General features: G+C 40.8%; 1 pseudogene across 1 annotated transcript in view; it reads right to left on the bottom strand.

Moving 5' to 3' along the window:
• Window positions 1–360: 360 nt before the first annotated feature.
• LOC311291136 (cilia- and flagella-associated protein 45-like) overlaps window positions 361–16,338 on the bottom strand; it is a 43,734-nt pseudogene continuing 27,756 nt past the window's right edge. Inside the window, exons 7-10 of the transcript in view lie at window positions 11,100–11,208; window positions 10,772–10,965; window positions 6,763–6,987; window positions 361–412 (exon numbers count right to left, since the gene is read on the bottom strand). The product of the transcript in view is annotated as a cilia- and flagella-associated protein 45-like (transcript). The remainder of the gene's footprint in view (window positions 413–6,762; window positions 6,988–10,771; window positions 10,966–11,099; window positions 11,209–16,338) is intronic.

The following is a 16,338-nucleotide window of genomic DNA, read 5'->3' on the forward strand; positions in this document are numbered from 1 at the left end:
GAGTGCTTTTGAAGTAAGGGATCGAATATTCAGCAACCCGAGCTTTATCATTTGTTCTGTTGTTATATCTGTTTTTTATTTGTTGAACATCAATTACATTTTTACCCTTGAATGGGTTTAGGAGTTTTTTGTATGTCCTAATTCGGGGAACAGACACAGTCTCTATATGATGATATCTAGGTGAAAGAGGCTCTATGTGATGAGATTTATCTGACCTTGGTGACGTGAGACAGCTGGCAGACGGTCAGTTTAGCCAGTCTGGGAGGGATGAATACCATCTCTTTTCAACAGGTCAGGTCTGCCCCATTTTGACGTAGCCTCCATTTCTCTTGCTCCTCAGTTTGAAAAAGATGGAAGAGCTTAAACTTTGCGCTCCACTTCCTTGCAGTACTTTTCTGAGAGCCCAGCTGCCCTGTGGTCAGAAGAGGAAATATGTGATTGTCTGTCTAAATCATTGCAAGATGTGTGTGACCATGACATATAGAGCCCAACATATAATCTCTGCGAAGTAAGAAGATTGGAACTCTCTTTTTCTTTCCCACAACCTCTATATCTGGACACTTACGTCACACTTAAATTAATGTCATGGCATTACATCATAAACCTAAATGGCAGAAATACAGTGCAAACACACTTCTCAAGAAAGGTGGCGGGGATACAAAAACGTGGAAGTAGAATCTGCAGTGTTCACAAAAGTCTCGGAGTGTTTTTGTGTCATCTGGCACACTTTTGCTGACAAATGGAAGCAATTTCTAACACTGGAAATATTGTACAGGGTCCCCGCGGATCCTTAAAAAGTCCTAAAAGGTCTTAAATTAGATTTTTTTTTTATTTAAGGCCATAAAAAGTCTTAAATATATATATATATATATTTTTTTTTTTAAATGTCTTATTTTTACTTATGAAAGGTCTTACATTTTAGATGACACTTTGACTTAGACTTATCTAAATGCTTTCGAAATTAAAACGATCTAATTAGCGTAGGCCTACATATTTTTTTTTTTAATTCTATCTTTGTGGATTTGCTTGTTCACGTGACAATTCGCGTCACTTACGGCAGCATATTACGCCGGTTTCACACTGCACGCGTTAGCAGAGCGTATGGTGAGCGGGAGCAGGATACGTGCATTTTGCTGAGAGGCGGTATTAACATTAAGTGACATGGCATCTGACGCACAGAAGCCAATGGCACATGTCACTATGCGCATTGGCACATCCGGTGGCACATCCGGTCTTCATTGGCATGTGCCAGTGGATATGTGGCATGTGTCACTGACATTATTGGCATGTGCCACTGACATCGCGACACACTGACACTGACATGACACCTGACTGACACCGAGTCGCGGAACATGTCACCGTGTTGCGACACCTCCAGTAGTGACTGACAGATTAATCGAACACCTATAGCCTACTGACGTAATTGTGCCACAAAATCCTAAATAAATAGCCTAATTTTGTGATATTTAAAATATCAATTAAACGAATTAAAGTGCTTTAATATTTTAATAAACGTGTTATTTGTGTCACGTCTGTATTTGATTGGTATGTGTCACTGAATGTTTTGTAATACCAGTGCTACTTTATGTTGTTTATCTCGCAAAGTCACAAACTGCCCATTCTAGGAAAGACACGAAATAAATCTATCATGGGTCACTAAGAATAACGCATTAACTGTCGCGTCCGTTACTGTAAACCTTTATTTTTGCGTGATGCTGCACAGACGCACGCCAGTAGGTGTCAGTATAAGTGAGTGTAACACTGGCCAGCGCAAGATTCTCATCTGTGGCTTACATATTTCAAGTCCTTCCAAAAAGTGTAAAAAAAAAAAATAATTATTAAAAATCATATGTTTGTTAGGCTATGTATCAAACTAAGTGCAAAAAAAGTGCTCAGTGCAACAAACGTTCGGTCGCGCAGGACCTTCCTCAGTAGCATACCTTTAATATTTAAAAAATAATTTTATGGAATTATTCAATAAATAAAATACATTTTTGTTCTACAAATTAACGATGTGCATATGGTACACAATCTACATTATACTCCGGCAGACAGCTGCAGGTGTCACTACTGGAGGTGCCACAACATAAAGAGACATGTCAGTTTTAGTGACAGGCCAACTGGCATGTACCAGTGGATATTGTGTCACTAAAACGTGAGATGTGCCAATGGACTGCGTCATATGCCACTTGCATAACAATTTTGTCAAAAAATATGATTTATAACATAGCCAATGTGTAGCCTACAACATACATAATTCGATACAATTATTTTGAAATATGTAAGCCACAGATGAGAATCTTGCGCTGGCCAGTGTTACACTCACTTATAGCCTACTGACACCTACTGGCGTGCGTCTGTGCAGCATGTATGTGCAGCATCACGCAAAAATAAAGGTTTACAGTAACGGACGCGACAGTTAATGCGTTATTCTTAGTGACCCATGATAGATTTATTTCGTGTCTTTCCTAGAATGGGCAGTTTGTGACTTTGCGAGATAAACAACATAAAGTAGCACTCGTATTACAAAACATTCAGTGACACATACCAATCAAATACAGACGTGACACAAATAACACGTTTATTAAAATATTAAAGCACTTTAAATTCGTTTAATTGATATTTTAAATATCGCAAAATTAGGCTATTTATTTAGGATTTTGTGGCACAATTACGTCAGTAGGCTATAGGTGTTCGATTAATCTGTCAGTCACTACTGGAGGTGTCGCAACACGGTGACATGTTCCGCGACTCGGTGTCAGTCAGGTGTCATGTCAGTGTCAGTGTGTCGCGATGTCAGTGGCACATGCCAATAATGTCAGTGACACATGCCACTATCCACTGGCACATGCCAATGAAGACCGGATGTGCCACCGGATGTGCCAATGCGCATAGTGACATGTGCCATTGGCTTCTGTGCGTCAGATGCCATGTCACTTAATGTTAAAACTGCTACTGATTTTGCTTTCACACTAGCAGCGTTTGTCACGCGCGGCGTGTGTACAGACAGAGTACTCTATAATGGGTAAGTTGGCATTGCTTTATTTAGTTTTCAAATACATTTAAGAGAAAAGACTTGTCAAGAAGCTTATTTTATTAATCTTTTCATTTATATAACTTTTGGTTCATCTTTGTTTTTATCGCTAACGCGTGCAGTGTGAAACCGGCCTACGTCTGTCTCCTGCACGCGAGAGGAGAGAAGAAAACGAGTGAATGTCAGTTCAGTTGTAAGTTCATTCTTTATGTGCGATATTGTCTATGAACTATGATGATATTGTAATCATTGTTTTAACTAAGTTATGTACGAGGCACTGCGAGCGCGAGCTGACATCGCGTTTGTCTCTCATGCTTGCTTTCACTGCGTGATGTGTGCAGTTATAGATGTCCCCAAATGAGTTTTTGTCTTATATTTATATCATATTATGTTGTTATATTAGAATATCACATGAGCAAGAGTGCCGTTTTCCTGTGCACAATTGACCCTTCGCATTTCGCAAAGACCCGCCCCCCCTTAGTTACTAGTAGCAGCTACGCAGTGAAAAATACATCGCGGAGCAGAGAGGAGACCGACAACACGCTGACAGACAGGACAGACCAGGTTACTTTTGATATTAAACATATTAAAGTCTCACCTGTCAAATTTGGCCATTTAAAAAAAAAAGAAATTTAAACGATACATAGCTGCTAACGTTACCGTTTTGTGGCTCTTAAATGTGTCTGACAGATCGCTGTAGAGCATCAGTTAAAGTTGCTCGTGAACCGATCATCTCTTCCTTCTAGTTCATTTATAGCATCAAATAAACATGAATGAACATAAGGAATGTTGTTTCAAACCGCGGAAAGGCGTCAGTACATTCCGTTTTTCAAGTTCAAATCCTCCCATGTTAAATCTGCTATCTCTCCTGACTGCTTTGTCGGACAAAATGGCGGATGGCGGATTATGATTGGTTAGATCGCCTGTCAATCAAGCTCCCTGCGAAGGGTCAATTGCAAATGTGCTATTTATTTTATACAACAGTTAAATTAACAATAAAGTTAACATTGTGAGTTACTTTTTGGACACAATATTGTCAATTTTTACTTTATTTCGCCGACGAGAATTTCATAATGAAGCCGTACGGTCCAACAGACAGCGATTTTTTTTGTTTGTTTGTTTTTTACTGAAATCCGCGTTTTGAACGAATCATTTGAACGATTCAATGAACAATCACTTGTTTTTCTGAATGAATCAGCCGTTTGAACAAATCGGTTGAATAAATGACTCCAACAACTTGCTAAGACAGTGACTTGCCGCCACCTACTGGTGGTTTTAGTTTCATATTTAAAATATCCTTTAATTAAAACGTTACAATTATAAATCATTTCATATTTAAATATTGAATAGCTTTATTTATGCAATTGTAAATGAAGTGTAAATATAGTAGGCTAATGCCAGTTTTGATAACGCTTCTGTGTCACCTCTGCACTGCAAGGATGGATTTTAATTTAATGATTTAATTTGACATTGGGACTGTGTTATTTAGCCTCATAGCATAATTGCCTACGTCCTATTTTTTAAAAAAAATTACTTGGGCAATTATGCCATGAGGCTAACGATAATTTAATTTGAATGTTAGAATTTGACATAAAAGGTGATGCATACCTCTAAATACGTTTAGAAACAATGTCCATATATAAGGATAAAATGCCCCTGGAAATCAATTTAAGATGGCAAATATTGCCCCTTAATAAAAATGTTCATTTCGGTCACTACTGTGAACTGACCACTGCATAGAATATAAAAAATATGAATATCTTCGTGGGTCTGCTGTCAACAACAGGCCTAAACCAGCCAGGATACCAGTACAAAAACACAATCAGTAAAATATCATCTAATTATTATCAACAAAACTTAGAAAATATCTAGACATATTTTTGTCAATATTGCGCACCCCTAATGTACGGTATTCATTTTGATTTCTTCAGGTCTTAAAAAGGTCTTAAAATGCCTTAAATTTGACATTAAAAATTGTGCAGATACCCTGTTGTAGAAATGAAGAATTTCATGTTTTTTCCCTAGCTCTCCTAGTGCCTTTTTCTTTTGTTTTGATTAACTGAAGTTTAGTTTACACATAGGCTAGATCCTCAACTCTCCTCCTTCCTATCCTAACTGTGAAATATAGTCAATAACACAGCAGCTCTTTCACATTTTAGATTTGTCATTCACTGCGGTTTCACCCACTGAGTGGCTGCGTTAGTGTTAGCTTAATACTAATGCAGCCACTCAGTGGGTGAACCCGCAATGTCTTTCTTTGACGTCATGTGCATACTCTCTATAATGCTTTTCCCTTTCATTCTTGTGTAGCAAGCAGATTTCTCTCCATCTTCCTTTTTTTTTTTTTGTGGTAGAAATGATTGAAATACCAAAATTACTTGCTTCATATAAAGTTATGTTTCAAATATTCTTTTACAAAATTTTTTTACATGAAAAAACACTGAATTTATGACAATCTTTTGGGCCTTAGACTTGTTCCCAATAAAAACCCTGAATGCCACTATGGGCCCTATTTTAACGATCTGAAACGCAAGTATCAAACGCGAAACGCAAGTAACTTTGTGGGCGGATCTAAGGCGCTGTTGCTATTATACCGACGGGATAAATGACTCTTGCGCCCGACGCAAATCTAAAATGGGTTGGTCTGAAGTAGCTTCATTACTCATAGGTGTGGTTTGGGCGTAACGTGCCATAAACCAATCAGAGCGTCATCTCACATTCCCTTTAAGAGCAGGCGCGCTTGTTCCATGGCGGATTGCTATTATAACGGCAGATTTGCCAGGAGCAGTTCACAGCCGAGGAGACTGACGTTCTCGTCAGGGCCATAAAAGACAGAGAAGTGACATTGTTCAGTTAAACAGGCGTATAATAATTTTGGTAAATATGTAAGCTAGATTTATCACAGATAAATCACATCTTCATGGACACCACAATGATTTCCCTGATGTGGAATATTTTTCCTTGTAATTATGTATGGTTTGCAAAAATGGCAACTGCTGTGTGTAGATGAGAGAAGCAAAGTGTATGCGCGTTGTGCACACGCTACATTATGGCCAAGCATGCGCCCTTAAAATAGCATCTGAATAATGCGCCACTGACTTTAGACTAGGTTTTTCCTGGTCTGTGGTGGAATTGTTTTCTGGAACTGCAAAATAGCACCAGGGAACGTTTGCGCCAGAACACGCCGCCTCTTTTCGCTGAACCGCCCCCGAGAGCGCAAGTTCATTCCCTAATTTACCGACGTGCGTCTGTGGAGGGAAAAGTCCGCTGTGCGTCGGGTACAAAATAGGAATGATACATGCGTCGGTGTACAAAGTCAATTGCGCTGGGTGCAAGATAGGGCCCTTGGTGTGATATTTTGTAGTTAATGCAATGAAATTCATAAATTTTTAATTGTGCCGTAAGTGTCCAAACACTTTTTGAGGCCACTGTGTCTTCTTTCCTGTATGCAATCCATCATTCCTTATTTCATTACTCATTCATAACTCATATTTTCATTACAGTCTTATGTCATTTTTAGGGCTGCCCTGACTAAAGATTTTTTCTGGTTGACTGGTAGTTGTTCATTTAAGCCATTAGTCGACTAGTCGCACGTTTATGACATTAATTGAATTACTTTTAATCATTTATTGATAAACTAGTGTTTATGAGTCAATGTCGGTGGCAAAGAGAATAGTGTATATATAAAGAAAATGCATTTTGCTGTCTACTTTACTCTAAGGACATACCTGAGTTCCCTTAGTTTCTTTTCTTTAATCTCCTCCAGTCGGGCTCTGCGACTGCGCGCCTCCTCCTCCAGTCGTTCCCCCTCTCGAAACAGCTCTCGGCGCTGGCTGACGGCCTGCACTTCTCTCTCCCGTATCTGCTGCCTCACAGCCTCAGCATGCCTCTGGATGTGTTGATGCCGCTGCTCCTCTTTATCTCGTTCTTTCTCAATTAAATCCTGCTGTGCCCTGGAAAAGGAGTATACAGCATACAATCTTCAATGTTATCTTTGTCCATTCTCCCCTCTAAATTGCATTTATTAGGACTAAATAAAAGTGTACATCTTACGTACGGTGCTCTGCAGTGATCAAAAAGGATTTAAATAGTGAATTTTGAATCTCTTCTTGTAAACTCAGAGATGTGGATTCAGACGGCAATTAAATTACCACACGACCTGTTTGCCAAAAAACAGTAGGTACTAATTTGGCCAGGGATTTTTACGCGGGTTGGGTGAGAAAAAACACTGATATTATGGATTCGGACGGCACTAAAATCACCGACTTACCCCTGTAAATGTTTAAAATACAAGCCCATGAGAAACAATTAGCGTCCGAATAGGCCTAGGACTTACAGTAGCTAACAGTAGCTAACTTACTAACAGTAGCCTATGCTTTCACTGGCCTTTAAAAGCGCTCTTTAATTAAATGAATAATATAATATATATAATAATATAATAAAAAATCTAACAACAATCTGTGTAATGACAGTTTTATTATTTGCATGAAAACACTTGAATGAGCCTAATTGAACACTGTCTGAATGTATTAAAACTTCACAGTTATATTCGTATAGACCTGCAACAGTGATAAGGTAAAGCTAAGAGTGGTCCAGACCAACCTTCCGAACGTATGAATTACAGAAGGTATACTTAACTAAGAACATTTCGGGAAACGCGTATTATCGATAAGGTACAGCTTAAGGTGCTTGCAGAAATTGGTTCTGGTCTATCTGCTTGATTATTTCGGGCTCTAACTGATTCGGTTATACCAATGCCATTATTAACTGTGTGTTTACATTTGCTTTAGAAGCCTTGAGCTGCGTCCGAAATTGAATACTTCCCTACTATATAGTATGCGAAAAACAGTACGCGAGCAGAGTAGTATGTCCGAAATCATAGAATTCGAAAAACAGTAGGCGAGAAGTACCCGGATGACCTACTGCATCCGGCGAGATTCTGAAGTGCGCATACGATGGACACTTTACTATCCCATGATGCCACGGGAGAGGAGTTGTCGTCGTTATATTTGAAAATGGCGGAAAAAGGAGACGCGGCTGTTTTCAAGTGTAAGTACATTTTTGTTTATTTGTGGTTAAATTGTATTCGTTTAACATAATTTAAGTAAACCATTGACTTGTTAAAAGTTTAAATAATGTAAATCGAGGGTACAAGTTTGTGAATTGGCTGCAAAATGACAATTTTATCATTATTATTACCGAACAGACGAGCTAATGCCTGTCAGTTAAGTTAGTTAACACGGTTTTATTTAAACAACGACATTGTTTCTCAGTTAAATAAGAGAATTACAAAACTTTTATTTTTTAATATTACAACGATTTTATTTCTTCTTTACCAGTGTTGATATGTAATATGTGATGGCTACGTAACGTTAGCAAGCTACTGTTTCAAGTGTAACGTACCTCAACTTGTCCATGTAACATTAATATTAATATTAATATAGTAATATAGATTGACCATGGTTCATCACTAATGTTAAATTCTGTGTTGATTTTGCAGGGGGCTGATGAACACACCTGTGTTCTTATAGAGTGGAGGGTGGCTAATGAAAGGGAGGAAAGAAAAGAGAGCTACGAGAGAGAGGAAAGATTCCTTCAGCTTTTAGAAATAATTGCTAAAAAAAATTAATAAAGAAAACAAATGTTACACACTCTCTTTACATTTATTTGTTAGTAAGTTCATTTTGTAATGCTGTTTTAGCAAGTTTTATTACAAAACACCTCAAAACAAAAAGATTGTCAGTTGTAAAGTGTTTAATATGTGGCATTGAGTAATTCATATTTTTAAAGGGTGTTGTGTGTGCACTTATTTTGTGGCAGATTCCAGATGTTTTTTGAAACAAGCAAATTGCAGGTATATCTGAAAAATATGAGTACCACACTATAAATACCCACACTCCAGACACATTTAAAATGTATATGCTTTATTTTTGTATTTTTTAACTTTTAAATGGATACAGAATACACAGCATAAAACAAAATCACACAACTTTGGCACAAAGTAGTATAATAGAGCTTAAATCACCACCAAAAGCAAAAGTTTTAAAACTTTTTATTTATTAAAGTGTCATCTTGAGGGAAGAAAATTAACTTCAGCAGCTTCAGTAAGGTAACCTTCTAAAATATCTAAAGGGACTTTCTTACTAACAATCTCATTTGTTGGGCGTCACTTTAAAATAATTAAAAATCTGTTTCTTTAAAAGCATGTGTACAAGATGAGAACTTTACACCCTGGGTAATTTTTGGATTTCCACTTGAATTTTTCCTACCCAAATTTAAAGTAAATAATTTGTAAAAAATTAAGCTTGATATGTAGCTAGAACACCAGCATCTCGATGTCCTTTTTTTCCACCCATGGTCGCAATCAGTGACTGACTGGATGGACTACTGTGAAAGTCGGAGGTTGGGGTGGAGGTCAGCTCCATCTTTAAAATATAGATGAAGAATTGGTGCAGTAGGTTGTAGGGCTCACAGTCTGTAAACGTGTTTATAGTTTATTTCAGAATACAATTTGAATCGACAAGACACTTGTTTTCTGTGTTGGATTATTTATAAATATAATATGTATGTATTATATGTATATGATCCATTTCTTATGTATACACACACACACATATGAATACTTAAGATGTAAAAGCCTCTAAGTGCCATCTGAAATTTTTTTTATCAAGCTTGTATGTTTATGTTCAGTTATTTCACTTTAATGGCAATGAAAAGGACCTATTAATTGTCATTAAAGTGAAATTACTGAACCTAAATAATACAAGCTTGATAAAAATGCTCATTTTAGAAGATTTTTTTTTCTTTTACGTCTGAAGTCTGCATATATACACGTATATGAATGTGTGTATTGTATCTGACCTCAATGTGTTACCCTACTGTTCACTGTGTCTGTGTGTCATACACACACACACACACACACACACTGTGATATTGCATGAATGAATCAACAGAGATAAACACACGCATAGGCTACTACTTATTCATTCATGTTTATTAATTGATGGTAATATCACAAGCAAATGAATTACTTTTTCCTTACCAAAAATCAACATCTGCCATTGCTCACAGGTGTGTGTGTGTGTGTGTGTGCGCGAGCCACTGACCGACTACTCTGAATTGTGAGCACGAACAACGTAAAAACGCAGACGAAAGCGGAGAGAAGAACTAAAAACATTGCTCTAAGCTGGTGCAGTCAGTGCAACGGGCTCTTTAATTTTTCGCGCTGATGTGACCGCGCATGTAGTACGTCCGGACTCCATTCATTCTAACTGTATTCATACTATATAGAACGTACTTTTTTAACGGTCGCGAAGTACGTTCTAATTTAAATGTAGTACCTACTCACATAGTACGCGATTTCGGACGCAGCCTTGGAGTTTCCAATTATGGAAAGTGCATTGAGGATTTTGGCCAATCACAATGCACTGGGTCAGCTGGCCAATCAGAGCAATCTGTGCTTCAGACAGACTGGGAATAGAGGCTATGCAATAATATACAGTATGTAAAGTGTTTTTTTTTTTTACATAAAAGCAAGTTAACCTATTCTATTACACCCAATAAACAAAATAATGAACTTTTAAAATAGCATCATATGACATCTTTAAAATGCACAAATGTAGATCGGGGGGGGGGGGCCCGAAAATGTTAGCAAGCTTAGTTTTTGTACCTCTGTATTTCTAAAACCTTGTGTACGGCCATGCTAATAGTACTTGATACATGTGATGGTGTTTGTACCTCAGGACCCTCTCAAACTCTGCTCTCTCTCGTCTGGCTTCAATGGACACCAAGTGATTCTTATGAGTCATTTGTTCCAAACGAGCAGCCTTTGGCTCCTCTTCCTCTTCCAGCTTTTTCAAAGTCTTCTCTTTCTCTTTTCTTCTCCATTCCCTCGCAGCCGCTTCCTGGTTCCTCCGTGCCCTGATCTCATCCTCACAGTTCAGAGAAAAACTAATTTATTTGAAATCCAGAATCCAGCATGCAAAATGTATTACGCCATCATGGGTATACATCTCATACAAAGGAATTTAGTAATTTTTTATAAAGACATACTGTAACATTTTACCTGCTCGGCTTTATGCTCCCTGTCCCGTTCTTGAAGAGCTCTGTCATGCTACTTCCTCTTTTTCTTTTTTGATTCGTACCTGCTCAGCTTCATACTCTGCCTCTCGTTCCTAGAGTTAAACACATCTGGGATTGATGTGGCTATTCAATGTGGCTTGGTGGGCAAGCAAACTGCAGCTGCTGATGTCGCCAGGCCCTTGGAAGTTTTTTGTTTAGCTTGTCTCAACATATTAATCTACCATTATATGATCCTTCCTTTGATCACAGTAAAGTAGGTCAGACTTAAAAAGATGTTTTTTCCCTTGTGGTCCACTTCTAATATTGGTCAAAATCAATGGACAGACAAATGACAGACTGGAAATAATTAATTTCCAATGAAGAATATTACGGTCCAGTTGCATGGAGGTCTGACTTAGATGCATAAATGTTCTGATTCAATTTGAACTTTTGCAACTAGACCATAATATGGTCCATATTAGTGTTGTCAAAAGACCCGGTACTTCGGTACCAAGTCGGTACTAAAAAAACGTAAACGTCACGGTACCAAGTTTTCTTAAGTACCGGTGGTACCGAGGAGCCGTTCAAACCTGGTTCCTTGATGCGCATGCATGCACTGAGCGCGTGCTGTTGCGCGTCCTCTTTATTAAAGCGCTGAGACACACACACGAGCATTGCGCGTGGCAAGCGCGCTCATAATGTAAGAGACGCCGGCACGACCACAACATTGCCCAACATCAAATAGCAAACGTAATGCAAGCGGAACGAAACTGCTGGTTATTGTGTGGTTGAAGGACCGTTTATCAGTTTGGACCAGTGCAGCGCGAGCCGATCGTGATCATGCGACACTGTTACTACGCAGCGCTAAGAGATCCAGTAAAGAAAGCATTTGAATTCGCCACAGAAGTAATAACATCGCTGCGAGATCTAGTGAGAAACATTCACATTTCTCCGTTATTAACGGATCAAACAGCGCTGATGTGGAAACCAGGAAGAAACATTGTGCCATGAATGAACTATCCAGTGTCCACAGATCAGCAACATTCACCATGGATTTACTGTAGTAACACTAACTGCAACCATGGAAGTTTGGCAGGAATAGTAGGCATAATGCCTTCAAGTAACATTACGTCAGTTTTATTTTGACATTATGAATACAATTGATGCCCTCAAATGTTGACCTGAACTAAAATAAACCTTTGTTTATAACTACTACAATATTACATTTCATTTTTTCCAAGGAGCTGTTTTGTTTTATATGCTCCTAAGAAGAGTCAATTATAGCTCTAGAATTGCTCAAAGTAAAAAAAAATCATACTTTATGATTTTAGTTTTAATAAAATTAAATCAAGGAAATTTCCCTGGCATTTCTTTCTTTTTGCTGTATCAAAAACGTACCGAACCGAACCGTGACACAAGTGTATCATATATATCGAACCAAACCGTGAATTTTGTGAACCATTACACCCCTAGTAATCATGTAAATTTCCTGCACCTGTCATAGACGTCCAAATGACTTCCAAAAAATTACCCAGTTCAAAGGTACAATGTTGAACGTCAATATGACGTCCAAGTTGGGTCATGGTTGGACGTCCAAATAGTGGACCTAGTTTGGACGTCGAATAGATGTCCAGAATTGGTCATGGACCGACGGACCCAATATAGACATGATCTGCACGTCTATCCGACGTCCAATGTTTAGTGGGTAGTTCCATATAAGTTCATGGATAATTTGTTGTTTTGTCGTTAGTGAAAATCAATATTGACCTTGTATTTGAAAAAGGATCCTCATACTGTATAAAAACAATACTAATTCAGACTAAGTTCATTCGCATTCGGAGATTGACTATTTTTGAAACGGTGCGAACTGCGCTCTCCATGATGACGAGGAAATATCAGCAAATAACTTATTGATTTCTAGCCCTTTGGTACCGAAATTGGTACCGAGAACCGTGGATTTTCACTGGTATTGGTACCGAATACTGACATTTTGGTACCGTGACAACACTAGTCCATATATATTATGTGACCACACGGCCAGATCTTGATGAAAACAATGAGCACAAGAATAACCAGCATTTTTGCACTGAAATATTAATATTTAAACACTTTTTCTGTAAAATGGGTGGTTATAATTATGTATGTATATATGTATGTATTTGAGGAGCGGAGAAGAGCGTCTTCGTCTAGCATGTGTTGTCGAGTCATAGCCAATCCTGTACAAGCCCAATTGCCTGTGCAAACCACTTCACAGTTTGAGATTTTGGCCAAATGACAGAAAAACTGACCAATCGAGTCTCTTCGGAAAATTTGGACTAAACCACTCGGTTCCTTTTACGAACTCTTTATGAGAAAGTGGTCAAAGTGTTAGTTGCGAAGACTGTCGATGGAGGGACAGAAAGCTTTCAGATTTCAGCAAAAAGATCTTCATTTTTGTTTTGAAGATGAACAAATGTTTTACAGATTTGGAACGACATGAGGGTGAGTAAATGAGGACAGAATTTTCATTTTTGGGTGAGCTATCCCTTTAAAGTAATCTGTAGTACTTAATACAAAAAGGGATCAGGGAAAATTTTATCTCACATTATAAGGCCGAATCACACTGCGCAGACAGACAGCAACAAGACAGTTCGTCTGGTGTTTGCATGGGCTTATAGGGCTTTTTATGCTGAATCATGTTTGTCGGATTGTGGAATGTCTGAGAAGTGACATACTGTAATCTGGTGTTTGTCCACGTTGGTCGCTGTCTGTCGATGCAGTGTGAATTGGCCTATATGAATGCTTAATTGATCTTATTTATTGTATTTGATTAACAAGGTAAGAACTGCAAGAACGTCTCGGTTACGGATGTAACCCTCGTTCCCTGAGTGGGAACGGAGACGTTACGTCGGATGACGACGATTGGGGTTTCGCTTAGAAGCCTATCACCTTCGAGTATTAGAAAACGAGCCTATGGCAATGAAATGCCATGGGTCTGCGGAATTTGCATAGCGTAACTCCGCCCGCCGCAGGGGGTATATAAGGAAGTACGCGAGCACAATGCAGACATGCCTTCGCTGAGGAGCCGAGACCGGCCCCAGGCGTTTTCAGCGGTACAGCGGAAGTGGCAGGGAGACGTAACGTCTCCGTTCCCACTCAGGGAACGAGGGTTACATCCGTAACCGAGACGTTCCCTTTCGTGGTCACTCCGAGTTACGTCGGATGACGACGATTGGGGTTCCCAGTCTAATCACGCCACCTCGGCTGTCTTCCAGTGCCCTGCGTAAGTCTGAGCTCCCTGTTGTGAGACTAGCACGAACGAAGGAGTCCTACTTAACACAGGGATACCAAGGTACACTGGGGAGCATATCCCAAAAGAGAAGTATGCAATTACGCCCAGCCATTGATGGGGGGGACTTAGAATACACATATGGCCAGAGGCTGCATATGGAAGATCACTGAGGTGTCCAACCGCAGGTGGAATTTTTCAACCCCAGGGGTGGCAAGAGTGGCTTGCCAAGGGAAAGACACCCGCTCACAAGGAGACTTACAGTGGAATACACATGTGGGGGTCGCCTAGAGAGGGGACCATGCACATGGTGGCACCTAGTCAAGCGCAAAAGCTGAGTATGGAAATTTTGGCATAACTCAGGCGTTGACGTAAGCAGTGCTGGAGGAAACTCAGAGCTTATCAGACTCACCTGAGGAAAATATCGCACGTATCCCGTCCGTGGAGGGGAATGGCGAGCAAGCGAAGACACCTGAGCAGAATCTAGCACCGGCTGGTTGAAGCGAGTACATGAGAAGAAACTGGCTCTACTCGGAGATTATAGAATCTCGCGAATGTGTTGGGTGTCGCCCAGCCTGCAGCTCTACAAATGTCTGTTAGCGAGGCGCCATGCGCTAGAGCCCAAGAGGAAGCCACACTACGTGTGGAGTGGGCTTTCACACCAAGGGGGCACGGACGACCTTGCTGCTGGTATGCCAAAGCAATGGTATCCACTATCCAGTGTGATAACCTTTGCTTTGAGAGAGCCTTTCCCTTCAGCTTCCCACCATGACAGACGAAGAGCTGGTCTGAGGTCCTGAAACACTGCGTTCTGTCTACATAAGCACGGAGGGCGCGTACTGGACAGAGCAGTGCCAAGGCTGGGTCTGCCTCCTCCGAGGGCAGCGCTTGCAGGTTCACTACCTGGTCTCGAAAAGGTGTGGTAGGAACCTTGGGCACATATCCAAGCCGGGGTCTCAGGATCACGTGAGAGTCAGCCGGCCCGAATTCCAGGCACGCTTCGTCAACCGAAAATGCCTGCAGGTCCCCTACCCTCTTGATGGAGGCCAATGCAACCAGGAGCGCTGTCTTCATTGACAGGAACTTAAGCTCCACTGATTGCAAAGGCTCAAATGGAGCGCTCTGCAGGGCAGTTAGAACCACTGAGAGATCCCAAGAGGGAACGAGGGGAGGACGAGGAGGATTTAGTCTCCTGGCTCCCCTCAGGAACCTGACGATCAGGTCGTGCTTTCCCAGAGACTTACCATCGACTGCTTCGTGATGGGCGGCAATGGCGGCCACATACACTTTCAGGGTGGAGGGAGACAGCCTTCGCTCCAACCCTTCTTGCAGGAAGGAAAGCACGACACTGATGGGGCATTTCGTGGGTTCTTGATGTTTAGAAGAACACCAGTTGACGAAGAGGTTCCACTTCAACGCATAGGCATGTCTCGTGGACGATGCTCTAGCGGAAGTGATGGTAGCCACCACCGCAGGTGGTAGGGTACTCAAACCTGCCTCGTCCCGTCCAGGAGCCACACGTGGAGGTTCCAAAGATCGGGACGAGGGTGCCATAAGGTGCCCCGTCCCTGAGAAAGGAGGTCCTTCCTCAGAGGAATTGGCCAGGGAGGTGCTGTCGCGAGGAGTACTAGTTCGGAGAACCAGGTCCGGTTGGGCCAATACGGGGCAACCAAAGTGACCTGCTCCTCGTCCTCCCTGATCTTGCGCAATGTCTGCGCAAGGAGGCTCACTGGGGGAAACGCATATTTGCGTAGGCCCCGCGGCCAGCTGTGCGCCAGTGCATCCGTGCCGAGCGTGCCCTCGGTCAGGGAATAAAACAGGTCGCAGTGGGACGAGTCGTGGGAGGCAAACAGGTCTACCTGTGCGTCGCCGAACTGATCCCAAATCAGCTGAACCGTCCGGGGATGGAGTCGCCATTCTCCAGCGAGAGACCGAACTCGAGACAGCTCGTCGGCCGCCTGGTTCAGGTGTCCCG

This window comes from Rutilus rutilus (assembly GCF_951802725.1).
Source record: "Rutilus rutilus genome assembly, chromosome: 5".
NCBI classification, from domain to species: Eukaryota; Metazoa; Chordata; class Actinopteri; order Cypriniformes; family Leuciscidae; genus Rutilus; species Rutilus rutilus.